Source organism: Haliotis rufescens, unplaced genomic scaffold (genome assembly GCF_023055435.1).
Source record: "Haliotis rufescens isolate VD_foot unplaced genomic scaffold, xgHalRufe1.0.p SCAF_20, whole genome shotgun sequence".
NCBI classification, from domain to species: Eukaryota; Metazoa; Mollusca; class Gastropoda; order Lepetellida; family Haliotidae; genus Haliotis; species Haliotis rufescens.
In genome coordinates this window covers 10,689,524-10,710,331 of record NW_025963891.1, presented here as the reverse complement: position 1 = coordinate 10,710,331, position 20,808 = coordinate 10,689,524, and the positions used below count along the sequence as shown (strand labels likewise).

General features: G+C 40.1%; 1 protein-coding gene across 1 annotated transcript in view; it reads left to right on the top strand.

Annotated features, from left to right (window-relative positions):
• The window catches only part of LOC124131325 (neurogenic differentiation factor 6-B-like), a 49,234-nt gene that overhangs the window by 8,004 nt on the left and 20,422 nt on the right, over positions 1–20,808 (top strand). The window lies entirely within an intron of this gene.

The following is a 20,808-nucleotide window of genomic DNA, read 5'->3' as shown; positions in this document are numbered from 1 at the left end:
TGTCATGCTATGTGTGTCGCTCGCGATGAAGTGTACACGTATCCATTCATAAAATACACGACCATCTCGCTTATCACGGGACCTGGTCAAGAACCAGAAGAAAATGCACTGGAATTACTTTGAAAAAAACCCCACATGTGCCATGTTATTATCATGATCATTATCATATCTAAATGATTAATTATTTTAGGAAGGACAATCATCAATTCGCCAACTGCATGCTTCATTCTGCGGAGGAGAGTATATTTGAAAGTTAAAAGAGGGTTTACAGGCAAGAAATTCCTCAGTTTTAAGGTATTGGCGACGAAACTAATATTTGGTAATGACCAATTAAATTTGACAAAGGATCATACGGGCAGCGGGTCAATTTACAGGATTGTTAAAGCTGGTATTGTGGAAAGTTTCAATTAAGGCATTTGCTGTCGTGACGATGGTGAGGATTTTTATTAAACTTCTATAGAAAAAAAACATTGCATTTTTTCTACTCTGTATGGCGTGCATGCCAAACCTATATGTACGTTGGCGAAGAACTCCGTCTTTCGTGAAATAGAGTTTAAGGTTCTCAATGATAAAATGTGGAAATTGTTTGGTTTCTCGGCTTCGAAGGTGGTTTTACCCCCACCCTTTTGTTCAACTTGGTGTCCACCTTCGCCGGTTTGTGACTAATATGTCTTGCGGAGTTAGTTGATATATCCGGAACCTAAGTTACATGTTCAGAGGCTTCAGACATATATTGTTACTTGACTTTATTTGGCCATATATATCTAACTACTATATATACACTATGTACATAATTGCTTGGCGTGTACGTTATAAATACAAACAACGAAGTAACGACGATGTTATGAATATTCTTCTTTATGAACGAGGCACTTTAATCAGGGTTGATACAGATTAGGCCTCTCCCCAGGTAATTCTCTCTCAACTACTCACCTCCTCCCGTCTTCTCCCCCTCCCCCCAAGCCGTCGCTCCCCACTCTCCTGAATCCATCCCTCTATCTTAAATTCTTTCTATCTCTCCCCCCCTATCCCTCCTTCCCCACTCCCTCTTTCTCTCCCTCCTTCCCGCACCCCAACCTCTTTCTCCCTCAATCGTTCCCTCTCTCTCGCTCTCTCCCTCTCGTCGGTCTCCCTCCCTCCTCCTCTCTCTCTCTATCCCTCTTTCCCGCTCCCTCTCCCGCTCTCTCTCTCCTCCCTCCGTCTCCCACTATTCCCCACTCCCTCCCCTCTCTCTATCCCTCATTCCCTCTCCCTCACTCCCTCCCCACTCTCCCTCTCCTTGCAACCCCTCTCTCTGTTAATCCCCCCCCCCCCCCCCCTCTCTCTCTCTCGTACAGGTAACTTATCACCACCAGGTTTGTTTGTTGGGCTGTCCCAGGCGCTGACGTTAGCCACTGTCACTGTAATACCACAGCTTCATGACATTTTCTGTAGTATACAACAAACAGAACAAAAGTCAATATCCTTAAAAAAAATAATTGTCGGTGTAATTATAAATGGCAAAAAAGCAGATATTTGATTTGGGTTTAGTCCACCAGTTATGTAAATAGCATTTTGACATTTCCGCGTTTAGACATTTTTTTACATCTCCGACCGACCAGCACGCCGGGAATACGTAGGACATACCCCTTGGTATGCTCTGAAAGTCGTCATATCATATAGGCCGACAGCGGGCTATCGGATTTAAGAAGCCGTAGGAATGAAAACCCCACCTTTCCTGGTGTGGACACTCTTCCTGGAGACTGTTTGCTACATTCTGACAGCGTTTGAGCAGATTAGAGCCATGCTTCGTGTTAACTTCGTATTTCACGGCAAATTGACATTGTGCAGTCGCCCTGTTTGTTCAATGAGTGCTGAAAGAGGTAGTCGAAGGTTTTGTCCCGGCTTAGCCAATCTAATGATGGTTTTGGCGTCATTGGCATACAGTGACGTCACCGCGACGTTCCTGTGTCAACAACAGTGGTTTTTGTACAATATCTTAGTTTGTATCAGGAATAATATTGTCATTATATACTGAAAACGAATTTATTCGATCTGTCGCCTAGTTTTAGGTCATTATGAAAAAAATACACTTTTACCTTATTGACGAATTGGTTAATATTGACTGCAGCCTCACATTAGAATCACAATCAAAACAATTCCCGTTAAAATGCATACATGTTCTTCCATCGTTTGTGTTATTCGAACAATAATATTGTCATTATATAGAGAAAACAAATTTATTCGATCTGTCGCCTACTTTTAGGTCATTATAAGAAAAAGATTAAACGTTTACCTTATTGACGGATTGGTAATATTGACAGTAGCCTCACATAAGAATCACAATCAAAACAATTCCCGTTAAAATGCATACATTTTCTCCCATCATCTGTGTTATCACGTTGATCTATCATTACCACGGTCATAATTAAGCACGACATGTTGTTATAGCCTTCATCCCTGTCTTTGTTTGGATGGTGTGACTGACAGTATTCTACTCCGATTTAATCTATAAAGGTACCCCCTTGTTTGTAAAATACATTTGTTCATCTTTTCTCTAACACCTGGTATCATCCCTATTTGATGCTGATTCACAGACACATGTTTGTTATATAGGAATCGCACAATAAACTTTGTTTTTAATAAAACATGTTATGATAATGGAAATGTTTTTGTCACCGTTTCTTACATCAATATATAATTACATTTAGTCTGTCATACAGACCCTGAAACAAATATATCCAATACAGCCAATGCGAGTCTATAATGTTTGGCAAGTCTAGATTACTGCAGTACTGAAAATGAAGAAAGTCTCTGGGCTCCTCTTTATTATATTTTATAACAATTTAACAACTGTTTTTTTTGGTAAAATATGCTCATTTGAGAGACTAGATGTTAGTCAAGGTTAATGTTATGTGTCTATATTTATTAGCGTGTCATGTTCAGGGCTCTTATCAGTTAGTTTATAGCGTGGACCGTGCGTAGCTAACACAACTGATTGATGAGCCCGGTAAATCTTCATTCACTGCCCGGCACAGCGGATGACTGCCAACGGGAGATACGTGAGAAGACATGAGTACGATATCTCGTGCTTGATACGCAGTGCTTAGGTTGTTCAACACTTAGAAATCTGATGTTTAGATGCGTGGGTGCGTATTCACAGCCCTTTAGCAACGTTGTAAAGGGATACATGTATTTCAGACTATGCTACTACAGGCGATACACCTGTCGGTGTCAGTTTTACAGCTAAACCCCCCAAACGCAAATAGTTAAATATGAATGTATTCTTTGAAATGCTATTAATGGTGTCACAGAGGTTATAAACACTTTAGATATTTGTTAGACAAATATAATATGAATAAATTTAACCATTTCCATAATCATGAGAAATCTGTGATAAAAGTAGATTCCGCTGTACGATTCCGACTATATCACTGTCACTCCGATGGCACCCGTCACAAACACATGCAAAGGCAAATCAAATGTTTACATGGAAAACAAGCCATGTGGTCAAAATAGGGAATTGCATCTGACATAATTTTTGTCACTGATGCGTCACATTTGGAAATGCCTTTCACATGTCTCCCAACTTTATTAAAGATTTTCTGTGGCACTGAATGTTGTATAAGCACCGCCTTTTAGTTTTGTTGCGGATCAGTTCTTAAGATGCTGATCCATGAAGCCATACTCATAATCTAAAGAAGCTGAATTTGACAAATGCAATGTGATAAGTGTAGACATTGTTGTGTTACGTGGGCTTTTATACTGACAAAAAAAAGTTAGGGATCATGAATGTTGAATGTTGTAGTGAAGACTCAGCCGACAATTTCAGAAAAAAATATTCATATTCCCTAACTTATTTTGATCGGTATTGTTTAGTCCTTCCGTTACAACATAAACTGTAATAAAAGGTAACGTCAAACTTGAAAATCCCGGCAATCAGGAAAGAGCCTGGTAATATTCCCCGGACACACTAAACCAGCCCTCTCACCATGTTTACAGTAAATCCTATCAAATGTAGAATAATGCAGCAGTCACATTTCCTCAAGTTGAGCCATTATCTCGGCAGCCATTGTCCCGGTACAAACCGGTCGCCTCGGGAGACCAGTAGATTGACACCACGTGACAAGGTGTCTTCTTTCAGGTCCGCTCGACCGTAGCCACGGGCAACATTTCCGCTTCCGGTTGCTCTTCGAGATCCCAATCGATACTGAATTGATGCATAAATTCATTCAGCTTTTATGTGGATAACAATTGACGTAAAACCTCCAACATCAACCTTTATTTGGCTCAAAATGACTTTTTATCGAACTTTGTTTCTTAAAGTGAAGATTCACTCTATCGTGATGTGTGTCTTTTATGATCGCATCCTGAATGGGCATTTCACAATGGAGACGAGGATGCCGCAATATCTATAGTGGGGAAATTTGTAAAATCACATAAACATATCGGTTGGCAATACGTGAGAAACAACCAGTCTGAAAGGGCGCACTCAGTCGTGAACTCCATCACATCAATGTGAGCCACAGGACATTGGTGGGGCAATGAAATAAACAGAGGTAATAGGTCCTGGTGGCTGCATGAAGTCAACGAGTCGAACTACATTTAATATGTATGCAACTCAAAAGAAGTTAAGGAACATCCGATGCTTTCACATTGCTATAGACTTGCACAAGTCTCTGAGGCAATATTTATTAGTTTAAATCATATTTCAAGATTATGTAAATGATAAGAACAAGTTGTCCCTTCAAGAGACTGGAATACTGTCCATATACCAAGACTTGCCTATTAGGAGGATAGAATTACTACACTTCCATTGATTGTTCTTTCTGAAAAGCCTTGGAGCAAGGCTAACATTACTACATATATTCTGGCATTGCATAGCATGGCAGATTAACTACAGTTATATGAAAGAAACGGGTGTTCTTGAACTTCTTGTGGCGGGCGTTCTTTAATATTTTTTGAGTAGCATGCACCTTTTTTCTGAGAAACTTATAAAGTCTTTCTTCCTTTTCGCTCTCAAAATAACTAGTTGATGAAACGGGTGACATACAGTACCAGACAAAACAGACATCCTCTCAACTGCGACTGTGACACGAACAAGGCTGTACGACCCAGATTGAATATATATGCCTTCCCTGATCTCGAATTATTGCACATTTCGAAGTATCACATATCTCGAAGTATTAAATATCTGGAAGACTTGCATATCTATAAATAAGCACATCGCGAAGTTTTCCGATCTGGTTGCTAAATGTAGAAGCTCCGGTCAGATCTATATTTTTCATTTTGCCATGCAACGTCTATGAAACCGAATGCGTTATTCTCATGTGACACATCTTGATCGAGGGGAAGATTATTTTGAGCACTAATGCAGCAGTACTATACATTATCTCGAAAATGTCTGTGTGAGTAAATACGGTAGCTGAAAAAAGATACCGCTGTGTTTTTCATTTGAAATGCCATTGGAAACGCGTCAACGAGGATTCAAAGAAGATAGGCATTATCGACATTCCATTATCCTTAGGTAATTCATATGAAATTCCGTCTAAAGATTTGGCATGTGGGTGTCATATTGCATTTGACAGGTCTTGTCACAGCTAGCGCTTCGTTAATAGCGTTCAATTCCAAATCCAGTTTTTTTTCAATAAAATAATTCGCTTTTGTTCCGAAAGGAAAAATGCATCCGTTCGATATCAGACTGAATGCCTCTGGAATGTATTTTTTATTTAACTCAACGTCTTGTATAATATAATCCTTTGAAAACAGCTGACTAACCAAAATAATCAGGTTTATGAGCAGCCATAAACGATTTCATAAAGGTCTTTTCTGACATCAATGTGGACTTTTAAAGCAAGCGTAAAGGGGCAGTATTAAATTCAGATATCACGATATACTATAATGATACCTCGTTGTATTCTCCTTTGCATGGCTACAATCTACAATTAACCGTTACCGGTCCACAGGCGTTATATAACGACTTTTATGCTCTCGTTAAGCTTCGTTCAATTATCGCGTTATTGCGGACAATCATCCCCAAAATAGACGAGGCACTCCGTGGGGTCACGGTATAACTCACAATCTTTCAATTCTCGCGAGACTCCAAGGGTGTGACGTCGCGTAGTGCAAAGGCGAGAGTTGAATTCCGTTGCGGATTCGATATTTTTGTAATTCATTTCGCTCAGTAACTTGCGTTGTCTCAGTGGGTAACAGTTTCATGCCGCGAGACCCGCACTGATCACGCTCAGCTGGAGGAAGTGATGAGATGATCGGCCAGCAGCCTTCACAAATGAAATTAATACATATCTACTCGCTGATCCTCGTGCAACAGATGTCCAATCAATTTCAATAAAGGGATACATTTCTTTCGAATACAATTCTTTTGCAAACATGTGACCGATTAGATACATTTGCAGTAAATAAGACGCATGAATTTGCCTTCTTTAAGTTATATTTCTTTCTAACCAATTTAAACTTCGATGCAATAAAGATGTGGCAAATTGTTTAGCACACCACACAATGTAGACCAATAATTATCACAGTGTCAGCATAAACGAATATAGAGCATACATACAGTTACCACTTAAACTTGTTTGAACGTATCTGCAACTGATCTAATATGTCAGAGTGAGTGAGTGAGTTGGGTTTAACGCCGCTTTTAACAGTATTCCAGTTGTATCACGGCGTGTCAGCTTAATGTGGTAGGAAAGCCGGGAGTGATGCAGGTCTTAGACGTTTACCACTTCGGTGAAACCTACGAGCACGGGTATGGTGCTGACAAACCTAGAATCATAATCGGGGCGAACCGGGATTTGAACCCACAATCATAGGTTTCTGGCGTGCCCAAGGGACGCTACTCTGCACAGCGAACCGCGGCGCCTTAGACGACTGGGCCACCCGGGATAAATGTCACTCCCGGCAGGTTTGATTCATATCAGTCAGGGCCGACATTGTGTGTCTGGTAACTAAGGTTGAACACAAAATCAATAGTCAACACCTACCCCAATAGACCCAGATACATATGAAGTAATTATAACATACAGACTGGAAATAGGTGTCTCATAGTGAAACAGTTCGTAAAACACAGTTCATCTTTAAATCTTGGAAAAACACGTCATTAAAATGATAATTTAATGTGTATGTACTAATTAAACTGAAACAAGTAACAGTCAGGGGTCGTGTTTCAGCGTATTTGCACCGCAGTCCGCCATGACATAACAGTAGAAGACCTAGGAGATTACCTTGTTTAATTCCACACGGAAGTCAAGTGCATTGACCCCTGTAAGGTCACCGAGAACAAGTTCTCTTGTCCCTGTAACGGTATATAAAGACATTGCTCCGCGTCGCCAGGTGATCCCGGGTTCTGTTTCCGAGTGACCCTGTGACCCAAGGATTGGTATATTTTTACATTTGCTAATTGAAACTGATGATAACAAGTCAAGGTACCCCTCTCGTCTCATTCCGCCACCTGCGGATATACGCGACACCCAAACATCAAACATATTCTTCTGCGAAATCAAATACATTTCATCATCTGAGTGGATGGTGGCTTAATTCGTCTGTTTATTCTTCTCCTATTCCCTTCACCGGACAAACTGAGATAGGCACAGGGAGACATTTACTTCTAAAACGTGGTGTACATATTTGAAATTGACTCCGAATTCTAAAGAAAACCTTTGTAATTAAACAGTTTAATAATATATTTATGTAAGCACCACACACAGGTGGCCTCACAAGATTGTTCTGTCTCCCCGTCAGGTGTCAGCTGAGGCATGTTATTTGTCAATGGCTTGTTAATTTCTTGAATCTGACCCTGTCATTTGCGAGGGCAACTTGATTGACATGAGAGTTCGTCATACCTCGGTCCTGTTGAACTACGGTACTGTTTTACATAGCTGAACAGCTTTGCCTCGCACTGTGACAGTTTTCATGAGACAAATATAATATTTATGTGTCCCCTCTGGCTAGTTGCACCACGTGAAATGTAAACCGATCAACGTTGTGATGTCAATTTCAATCAATTGCACTAATCCCGACGCTTATTTCACGAAGTCTGCTGCCTCCTCGTCAGTCCTTCTGAAGATCGATAGCTTATTATTTGTCAGTTGTATTTAAATATTGTCATTAGTTTAAAGTTTTAATGCGTCAATATTCTCGGAACTAAACTATCGAGCAAACTAAAGTATCACTTGAAAATTGGATTTAACCCAAAAACATTATACGTTATGAAACGGTACTAGGCTGAAAACAATCGCCGAAACGCTACAAATATAAGGTCCATTACAAACTATGATACCTATATCAAATACATGACCATCGAATAACCATTTTTTGTTTGTTTTATTGTTGACCACCATCAAACATAGGTGTGTACGTTCGTTTGCCCGGCGGTTTATGAATGTGCTTTAGGTGCACAGTGCACGTGGGTCCTATTGCATTATATGTGATTTTTATTCGACAACATTTTGCAGATGTCATATTCTTTCAAATCCGTCATGTCTACATTTGTCTTTAGTGTGTACTGTGTGGTGAAAATGAAGCACAAACGCCTACGTGCATGTCCATGATGTTATTATTATTGGGGGCAAGGGTGGCCCAGTCGTCTAAGGCTCCGCGATTCGCTGTGCAGAGTTGTGTCCCTTGGGCACGCCAGAAACCTATGATTGTGGGTTCAAATCCCGGTTCGCCCTGATTATGTTTCTAGGTTTGTCAGCACCATACCCGTGCTCGTGGGTTTCACCGAAGTGGTAAACGTCTGAGACCTGTATCACTTCGGGCTTTCCTCCCACATTAAGCTGACACGCCGTGATATAACTGGAATACTGTTAAAGCGGCGTTAAACCAAACTCACACACTCACTCACTGTTATTATTATTAGGGTCAAAATCGGCGTCGAAACAGGTCGTATTTTGTTCTGCAGAGTTATCCCTTAGCTGTGCTGGCCGTGGGATCGATTCCCACGTTGCGGAAACCCATGGGTAAGGGTAATTTCTATCAAATCAAGGGTCATAATTAGAACATACCTGGGATTCGAACACAAGACAAATGGATCCGACCCACCAAAGATCACAACGCTGCACATGGATTGCCACCCGTGGCCGCTTACTTAAGTCGAGAAGGGACACAGGTGGCCAGGGCCCATAAGGCTGCAGTTTGCTGTGCAGAGTTTTGTCCCTTTGGCACGCCAGAAACCTTGATTGTGGGTTCGAATCCCGGTTCGCCACGATCACGATAATGTTTTAGGTTTGTCAGCATGATACCTGTGGGTTTCACCGAAGTGGTAAACGTCTGAGACCTGCATCACTTCAGGCTTTCTTACCACATTAAGCTGACACACCGTGATATAACTGGAATACTGTTAAAAGCGACGTTAAACCCAACTCTTCAGCTTGGAACATCGAAACAATGGCCTTGAAGTCCAATTATTTGTTCAAACGGGGGGCAGCGCGCATAACACCACATCATAAATACTTAAATATTCAGTGACAGTCGCCCATGCCATAAATACAACATTTAACGTCATATTTTATAACTTACAATTATCATATAAAACGACATTTTATTCCATAAACAGCTTGGCTTATCAAGCAACACTCGCCACAGACTAGCGATAAACACTCCACAAGTAGAATATGCCATGCGACGCAGGTTACGTTTATTGTAAATAAGTATAATGTCATCTCTAATAGCCTTTGCGCAAATCAAAGGTTCTTCACTCGTTTCATGAGCTTCATGTAATATGCACCCCGTAAGCTCGGAGACTGTTTTTAAGAAATCTCTTTGCTATGGATCCAGATTTATCTGGTATCGGATTCCAGTCGTCGTGAATATCTGTTATGATGTTTCTACGTTCTGAATCAATTAGCTTCTTCATCAGTGATTTGCGTCTTACTGTTGTTCCTAAAATATCGCATTCCAAGACTAATGAAAGGTTTTCGCTTCTGTCAAGAGTGAATTGTCTTTTAACGCCGCTGTGAACAGTATTCCAGTTATATCACGGCGTGTTAGCTTAATGTGGATAGTGATGCAAGTCTCAGATGTTTACCACTTTGGTGAAACCCACGAGCACAGGTATGGTTCTGACAAACCTAGAAACAATCGGAGTTAAACGGGATTCAAACCAATAATAATAGGTTTCTGGCATACTCAAGGGACGCAACCCTGCACAGTTTGTTTGTTTGTTTGTTGTTTAACGCCGCACTCATCAATAATTCAGCTATATGACGGCGGTCTGTAAAATAATCGAGTTTGGACCAGACAATCCAGTGATTGACATCATGAGCATCGATCCACGCAATTGGGATCGATGACATGTATCAACCAAGTCAGCGAGCCTGACCACCCGATTCCGTTAGTCGCCTTTTACGACAAGCATAGTCGCCTTTTACGGCAAATATGGGTTGCTGAAGACCTATTCTACCCATGTCTACTATTGTACCCATGTCGGGAGTCGAACCCGCGGGTCTTCGGCGTGACGAGCGAACGCTTTAACCACTTGGCTACCCGACCGCCCCCATGGATAATAACCTCTTTATCATTCATACACGTCTCAGGACTACTTTTTATCCCTTCTTCAGGTAATGATATCGTAAGGTGAACAAATTATCTGATCATTTTCACAATATGGTGGTTATTGTGCTTAGAACAAAATACTCGTATTTATTCAACGGCTTTTTGTTTTATTTATGTCTTACGTCATTGACACATTTCTATTAATACGGTTGTGTTATTAATATTCACTCTTTTAATAAAGGGCGTGAACCGTTATTGTCATATGGGTTTAAGCAAAGGTAAACTTATTAAGCGGTCAAATACTTGGCGATCATGTCGTAATATCAGTGTGCATCTAGCGTGACGGATTATGGTACTAGGTTAACGTCTCGCCTCCTAGGCCGGGAGATTTAGCAAGTGGGTGTAATTTGTAAACTCAACTAAGCAGTTATAAACATCACGGTTAGTGGACCACTGATCTTTCTTTTACGACACTGCCCGCTGTTTGCGACATCCCGGCACCTCGCGCCACTTTACGACGCCATGTGGATTGTAATTCAACGTTGGGTCAGCGTGACCTGCCTGACTGCCAATACTTTCGTGTCTCTGTTTTATGGTCCCTGCATGGTGATGAGCTGGACCATTGCTGATCTCCTGCTGGCAAAATAAGACACAATGGGAATTAGCTGTTACACTTGCAAATTAAGAAGTCTTTAATCCTCTCCCGTAACGGTTAAAGTGTGAAATTTGGACAATTACGACATCTTCAAAGCAAACTTTCCGTCGTCAATATTTCATGGCTTTAATGCACCGACCAAGTCTTTGAATGACGTGGTTATACATTGCAATGTATCAATGATTTCAATCTCAGTAAATTGATAGTGCATTTATGTACGATGCATTCTTTGTTCCTTTAGTGTGGGGCGCTGCACCTCTTTTATAAAAATACTCCATGGGGAGTTAATGATCATTAAGTGAGATGCCCTTGGATGTTTATGTATCATTTTATCCAGTCATGCTTGAATTGAGTATACAATTACGCACTGTTGCTAAAAGTAAAGAACTCGCGCCCTGGGTAATTCTGGCAATACACCCCCGCTTTGCTGAATCAATCAGTGCCATTCTCTGACAGTGCTTTGATGAACACGTTCACGGCTGATAATCTCTTAGTCCCCACCACGCTAAATTTCAAAAGATTGTATCGAAGTTTTTTCTAAAGTTTTCTGTAGACCAAGGAATTAAAAGAGATTAGGCGTCAGTAAAAGATACGGCGATTGCTTGTACGACAAACACTGGAAATTGTGTAAATCTTTTTCTCGAGAACTTCGTTAACGTTTGAGCGGGGTTCGAGTCTTATCCCTGCTACCTGCCTCAAATCCCGTGTGTCAATGCGTGAAGAGGGACTCAAATCTCGGCAAATACACCATATTTATTTTGGGGTCGCACTAACGATATGAAAGGGAGGTAATCAGATCGTATTTGGCAAAATACATCATGTCACGATAGAAAGCATCGAATGGATTATCAAATACACTACACCTCATTTTCACGCCCTTGTGTTACAAATGCTAGTTCAATTGCATTTCCTTTTTTTTTAATATAATCCGAGAGAGCGTTATTTCGGGGCACGAGGGTATCGTGTCATTATGGAGTTTATGAACATGTCTAGACACGAGCGATATCCAACGTTGGGTTAATGTATAATTTAATGAGCAGTTATTATCTGCATATTAACAGCGGGACAATAATTAAACTTTAAGGTAATTTGTGATCCTATTATACGTACTATTGTCAGAAGTCGAATAATGGTCTTATTATGTCGATTTTTAAATCCCATTATGTGATTTAACAGATTGTGGATATCAAATGTGCACTTCATGTACCTACTGACATAGAAATGTTCGTTGATTTATGCCACAGTAAATATTATTTCATATAGGATGAAATCCGAGTGGGTGTAAACTATACCGTCGCGAAATACTTCTTTCCCAGGGATAAGAAAATATTGATAAATGTATTACACACGTTTACTTTTTATCCAAGAAATATATATATATATAATATATACTACTCAAAAGAACTTAAACTACACCCGATTCATTTACCGTCCCAAAGTTAACCATTCACACTCTGACCAATTATCTATAGTATGAAAGAATCGGATGTTCTTTTTTACCCCCCACCCCCCACCCTCTCTCTCTCTCTCTCTCTCTCTCTCTCTCTCTCTCTCTCCCCCTCTCTCTCTCACTTACAGTGCGGGATCAATATTCCTTTCAATGCATCACTGCCAATGTCTCTATCAGTTTGACAGACAGCAGTGATATATATTGACAGGGCAGTTTAAATTTATTGTCGATGTTTGCAGAGGATAATTTACATACGTGTACACTGAGCCTGGTAATTAAACAGTGAGTGTACATCTACAATAATGAACGCATTTCTATCACTCCCTACACCACATCTGCTGATTTTAATGCATTCAATGCATACTGGCTGTACATTATAATATTGCCAACGCTCTCGTGAAAACTAAACAGCAAACATAATTTACTGGAATAGTTACATAGCTGACAATAACCAAGATGCCCTGGCTCAATCAGTAAATAAGGCCCGGGATTTATGGGAGCATGACAGGTTGTTAATTTCAAATAAGCTTCTCTTATAACAGACACATGAAGCGTGCACCGTTACTCATCAGCTCCAAATCAGAGTGACCTCCCTTGAGTTGTCACATTTCTTGCTAAGCTCGTGCGTGGTCCACTAACTCTGTTGCAGGTGATATCGATAATAGCTTGTCGTGTATGTCTAGCACATGCGAAGGATGTATTCTGTAACAGTTGTTTGCAGTGTTAAGTTCACAAATCGTATTTGGAAATGTGTGAGAAGCACAACCTGTTTTCAGCTTGTTTCAAGGACAATGGGTGTTATTTACAAACCTAATGGTGAAAGGAGTAGGATTGATGACATTTGTATAACCCTCGCTAACACTACAGTTAATTGAAGACAATATTGAGAAAGCATGATATCCTAATCAGTTTAAATTTTAATTTAATGCTTATTATGATTTTCTCACTAAACACTTATTATTTATCATTTCATGTCAATTCATTATCGCTTATTACACGAATTTGAATGTGAATTTTGCTTGGTAATAATGAATTTGTTTTCAATCAAACATCGTTCGAATCGATTAGAACGGACATGCTGAACAGGGTTAAGAGCGATAGGGAATATTCACAGCGTTGTCAATGTCGGTGTCGGTCGCTGTCACAAATCTGCCGGTCAGCAGAACAGATGATTATTTCATGAGGTCGGTCTCTCTGAATTACACCCGTCGAGCTCCTTAGCTTCGACTGGTGTAAATGGAAAAAAATATTCCCCTCAGCTAATAGGGAAATTGGATTGATGGCTTCGACTTAAGCCTGATCGGGCTTACTCTAAGTGGGTTGGAGCAGGCAACACGTGTCATGTCCATTTGGATATGGAGCATGGCGGTGAAGCTATTGACATTGGGGTGAATTACAACCCCATTGTCATTGGGGATTACGGAAAGTGTTGATATTTTGTGGATATGATAGCTAAGAGAGAATGACATTGCTGTCTTCCTATCGATATGGTAGGTAAGTATAATCATATAAAAGCTATTTTACATTATTGGGAATATGAACTATTTGAAATGGATGACACTGAGAGATATATATCAATTTTCAAATACGGTGTGGTTTTTTATTCGGCGGAATACGATTTATCTGTATTGTCCTCAATGAGATTCGTATCATTGTTTGATGGTTCAAGGAGGGCAGAGTGAGTAGTTAGCATCCCCACACACCATCACCATTGCAACCAATTTACGTTCCATCCACAACCAAACCCCACAACCACCCCACCCCTACCCACACAACCACCCCACCCCTACCCACACAACCATAACAACCAACGTTCCATCCATGACGGGACCCCATCCACCCACAACTATCAATTTCCCACCCATTACCCCAACCGCACGGAAGCCTTTTAGGTCCATTTGCTTTTTTTTTTTGAAATTTCAAGATACATACTAAGTTGAAATTTCAAGATAATCATCTTGAAATTTCAACTTATTATCTTGAAACATCAACTTATTATCTTGAAACATCAACTTATCATCTTGAGATTTCAACTTATTATCTTGAAACATCAACTTAGTATCTTGAAATTTCAACTTTGTATCTTGAAATTTCAAGATACTTAGTTGAAATTACAAGTTATTAGCTTGAAATTTCAAGATGATTATCTTGAAATTTCAACTTAATATCTTGAAGTTTCACCATAACATCTTTAAATGTCAAGTTAGTATCTCGAAATTTCAAGAAAAAAAACACACAAAAAAACGCAAAACAAATGGCCCTAAAAGGCTTCCGTAACCATAACCTCAGCTTCTTTTCTTTTCTTCCTTCACTCATGACCAGCACGTGCCAATGCACGTGTCTCTACCTGCTCAGAACGTGTTGTAACTGAACAACTTCTGACGAATGTGTTTAAGGGAAGCCTAGATTCACACAGTCAGGTTTATTGCACCACTGATGAATTGATGATAGCGCCATCTATCGTCATTTTAAAAATGAAATGAGGTTTTGTATCAACTTACTTTGACTTTGTCACTCATCATATGGGAAGCATTATCTCAGAAGCCATTATGAAATCGACAGGATATTGTTTTTGTATCATGAATTACCTTTCAAGCAGAGAAAGGATGACGCAAAAATTAGGTTTACGGTATGTTGAAATGTTTAAATTCTGAGAAAAGTGTTACCAAACAACGAATTACCTCGACAACAAAAACTGAGAAATACGTCGACTCGGATGTGATTTTAAATAACATCCACTCGGAATAACAATTGATAAGTTTAGAAAAAAGGCCAGTCTTTCCACAATAGAAAAAGATCCTCATGAATACCAAAATATAGTTATGTAAATTTTGACGCTCGACATTTTCTTGTTTATTACATGCCTTGTGCTGAGACGTGTGATGAATCGGCAGGCGAACATGTTGATGCTTTCAAAAACGTCAGATATGTCACAAAGCCAATTAAATTGACACTGCTGCGACCAGAAATGGATAAATACATCCATCATAGCTAATACGTCGTAAGTGTAACAATGAGAATGACTTGTTTGATAAGTAAGGGAAAACAAGAAACTGTACTTCGCGTTTCCTTTGACAGTTCGAACCGACAGCTTCACAGACCGAAAGCCAATCGCTTGAAAGGTCCAGGGTTCGCTAGTCTCGGTGCGCTATATTCTGGTCCTTTCGACGTCGTTTGTAAAAGCATCACAGCGCGGACGCCGTTTTGTCATCGTCGCTCGTAATGCGTAACTGACAGGTTAATCTCAAACACAAAATGATCGACCACCTTCGGGATTTTCCGGTCAAGTCACGTGAAGCTGTAGCAGCTATTAATGCTTGTCCCCCCGTCCACCGCGCATGTCAATAAAGCTGTTATTTCTTCTGATGTGGACTGCCGTGTGTTTGGGAAAAGCCGCCAATTTCTAATATCTGCCTATTCTATGTAATTATCAATCATTCTGATTTTGACAGCCACGGAAAAGCTCAAAAGGGTTTGCTGATTTTGGCACGGCGGAAATGAACGATTTGATATGCCGGAAGTAACCGAGCTGTCAATAGATAAACGGGCATTTGAATATTTCATGGCAGGAAAAGAACACGTGCAGTTTCACCACATAGTTATTATAATATTACTTTGATTGTATATACTTCTAAAATCCTTCTGAACGTACTAATAGCTATCGTTGTTAAATGACCGTAAGTAACTTTATTTTAAATTTGATGCAAGTGATTATATACAATTTGGTACTTCATCACGCTAAAGGCAATGACAATGACATGCCTGTGTGATTTATCGAGTAGTATTGCTTATGATGACACCCTTAACAAGATCTCGCTCCCAACGCGACGTCATTTCTACTATCATGGCCGCTGCCAGAGGAGGCCGACTGTCATTTAGTCGCCCTTCTCAGAGATGGCCTTTGATGAAGTCACTTGATCATCTTTCCAAGTATCCTTCGTCCCTGAAAAGCACGTCGGAATCAAATCAACTATGCCTAATTTGCCGCCAAAGAATTCTCCGTGCTTTAAACTCCGCCTCATCAAATCAATTGTTGACAATTTCGATGTTTCTCAAACTAGGTCTGCTCTTGTAAGATAATTTACAGAATCGATGTATCACTCCGCGACGGGGACAACGCGACCGAATTACTCCCGCAGCGAACAGGAGTCATTTGGAAAGTTTCAGTCTTTCTATTGAAAAAAGTAACTCGATAACAACTGCTTTTCGGAATGTCGTAATTGTGTTGAGCGGATAATAAAACCAAAGCATTTAACCAAGAGCATATTGAACTTTCATATTTCTATGATTGTGTTGTCCTTGCTCATTTCAAGGTATCAAAAGACACCCATAGACACTTTGCGGCATGTCGTAATCTTGTTATATGTGAGGAATTGCATCTCATAATAAATTTAGATAAACCAACAAGCCCATTGACCGCGTTTTTAATTCAATACTTCTCTTATTGAAGCACACTTGTGCATTCGGACAACCGACCGATGAATGCGCAGTCCTTTGGTTCCGATATTGGCTGAGGCAATGATAGAAGGAAATAATTTATTGAAGACCAGATTTTCTGTTCTTCTAAATATCACCCGTCAATTCCTTTCGCATACCGAACTATTTTGTTTGATCAGCTAACGTCATTCCGGTGAGCCAAATAAATAGAATATAAAGTAAGAGAAATACGCCCACACTTTGTTAGTATCGGCCCATTCATTTAACGCCCTAACTGCTTGTGTAGGCGTAAATTGTTGTGTCTTTATTGAGAAAAAATATCAATATTTACATATCGCTTCCTCGCATTGGCGTCTTCCGACTATCTTGCTTAGCGGTAACGTCAAAGAACGGAAGCATTAACCCACGTCGTGAAATTACGAGACTTCTGTAGATAACTATCTCGCTGTTGACAAATGCTGCTTAGCAAACTAGAATTATCTTCATTTGGTGTGCAGGGCAACACGGGAACGCACGCTGTCATGTCTGTTACATACACCTCTATGACTTGATAACCAAATGGAGTTTTCTCATGACGTTGTTAGTTTCCCGCCCGCCCAGGAGGGGGCGCGCCGACAACTTCCGCCATTTATTGACCGGCTCGCTGGCTCAACTCCAATAATTAATCTTCGCTTGTAATTGCTCTGCTATTTGGACCATATTTGGACACTGAACGGGGATGACTCCCTTGAAGGACAATTATCGCAGCACCACGTTGCTTTACGACGAGAGATATTTGACTAAAAAGGAAAATAGCGGTATTTCAAATCAGCGCTTGATCTAGCACCAGCTGCGTGAATCTGACCCCTCCCCCATGCCCCCGGGCGTTGCATGTCAGGCAGTGGACACTCCTGGACACTGTCCACCCCGAGGGACGACCAGCGCGCGTCAGTTACACCGCTTCTAATTTATAGTCGATCGATAGCCATCAACCGAAACAATAGGTCAGCGAAAAGCATAGGTCTTGGCTAAATATCCCCACCACGTGTTGCGATAAATACACGTTTGTGCGGAGATTTGAAGGATATTGTCAGATACATGTATAGATGCTAGATCGAGGGCGTGGTGCTTTGATGATGGTAGATGAGGTAAAATGATTATTCCATGGTCATATTCAGTTATTAATGAGGTAAATATGTCTGTCTAGACTGTCATTCAACTGATTTATTCATATATTCATCAGTAATCGATTAAATTGATGTCGTCTTTCCGCCTAAATTGTCAAATTCGATACCCAGAACCATGGTATCAACAGTATTGTCAGTCCACACCTGGTATACCCAACCAATCGAGCAGTGTTTACGAGCGTTGGTATTGTGGCGAAATATCGGATGTAACGAACCGCTTGTAATAACTAACGTTATCGTAGCGAAACATCGGTTATATCGAACGTTATGCAAAGGTCCTTGAACATCGATATATCCGGACTGAAGTCTGATCATGGCAGTATCACCGTATTTGGTCTGCACAGCCTTGACGTGGAAACTTTCTCATTACTACATGGATTGCATCATGTGACGAGACGTGATAACAATTTGGACTACCGTCCTCAACATAAGATTTCCAAAGTGCACATAAACCCCAGTTTGTACTCACTGCTGTGCTAATATACTTGCCTGGCGTTAATCCGTTAAAAAAGACCACTCGATGTATGACGTCAATATGAAATAAACACGTTTCAATACCTCTCAAATTAAATCCCATATGGATAAAGATTTGGAATCATTCTTAAAATTCGAGTTAAGCGGTAGGGTGTAATCAATTATGTTTGACCCGATTACAAATCACAGGATATTAAAGAGTTAGGATGTTATTATGAAGTTGTTTCGTACGCGCCCCGAGAGCCCCTTTAAGTGATATCCCTAAAGGGCCATCCAGTACGCTACTCGAAAGACGCTATAATACACTATATTTCTCGTTTGAATGACTACCCTGGAACACGATCACTCCAAAGGCAGTTGAGTAACAATCAACAGTCACTGTTTTTGTGTGCTCGTAAAGAAGTGACAGAAAGCTTTTAAATGACCATTAGTTGTAATGCTTACGTTATATTGCATTTTCATAATACGTGAGTGTGGATTTACGCCGCTTTTAGCAATATCACGTCGGAGAACACCAGAAATAGGCTTCACACATTGTACCCATGTGGGGACTCGAACCCGGTACTTCTGAGTGACGAGCGAACGCTTTACCCCTACACTACCCTATCGTCCTGTCATTATGAATTACGATGACAGTCGATATAATGCATGTCTATAAATAAATGATTGTGAACTAGATAAAACGTCATATTGTGCCAATTGCGTTGATTTTTTCGCATAAGAGCTTGTCTTGAGTTTGACATATAAAATATCGAGAACCCTAATGTTAAAATAATAAATCCAGTATTTCTATTGTAAACATACACATTTAATTATTCACATAATCAAGAAAAAAATAATTACCCTCGGAGAATGAAAGACTCCGTTGGTCATGTCCTTGTTCAACTAAATGTTGATTTTAGATTATAACAGTATCTGTCATCCGTCACCTTTCATCTATCGCATCTAGACAGTAAAATGAGTGACATCATATCTTGTTAATATCGACAAGCACCTGTTGTACCAGCTGCTGCGTTCGCTTCACGAATCTCCCTGTCAGCCAGCATCTATCACTGTGTGCCTGGCTGTCCCTACTCTGTACAGTTCGTCAATCACAAATTGACATCGATTTGAGGGAAATGGATACATCCTCTAATACCAAGTGTTGATTTCTGAATTGTATGCTAGAGTATCCTGCCGCAGTAAATGCTGCATTTTATTAAGTATCATATACATACACATGTATGTATGTATGTATGTATGTATGTATGTATGTATGTATGTATGTATGTATGTGCGCGCGCGTGCGTGCGTGCGTGCGTGCGTGTGTGTGTGTGTGTGTGTGTGTGTTTTTGTGTTTACGGTGTGCATTAATCTGTCTTTCAGGCCCTGATACAAATATATCCAATACAGCCCATGCAAGTCTATAATGTTTGGCAAGTCTATATTTCTGCGGCATCTGAAAATGAAGAAAGTCTCTGGGCTCCTTTTTATTACATTTTTATTAAGATAATTTAACAACTATTTTATTCTGTACTATATGTTCATTTCAGAGACAATACGTTAGTCTAGGTGTGCATCCCGGTTCTCTTTGATTGTTTATGGTAATGTCCCAGCTCTCTGTATGTGTTTTACGGTATGCACCCAACTCTGTGTGATTTACGGCATGCAGTCCAATTCTCTTTATGTGTTTTACGGTAAGCACTCACTTCTCTTTGTGAGTTTTACGGTATGCAATTTTTATGTGTGTTACTGGATATGTTAACAATCTTAGCCTACACCAGTTTTGAACGAAATCTGGACAGTGTCAGTTTTCGAATTTTGACTGCCACAATTGTGTTTCACCTACCACGTTTATTTAACGTGGAGTTATTTAGTTAATCATGTACAGTGTGGATTTCAGAGTAATTAAAGTAGCAATAGATGCGATATGGAACTTACACTTAGATTTTAATTCATATTTTGATAAAGACAGATTAAAAAATGAAGCGACAGTGTATTTCTAGACGTGAGATTATTAGTTCGATAAATCTAATACGGCGTGTGCTGTTACGGGAGTGATTGTGTTTATGTCGCCCATTAACAACGTGGATGACTCGTGTGTTATTTCCGTGGTGTGTTTGCTTGTAGACCCAAATAACAGATCCATTTTCTGT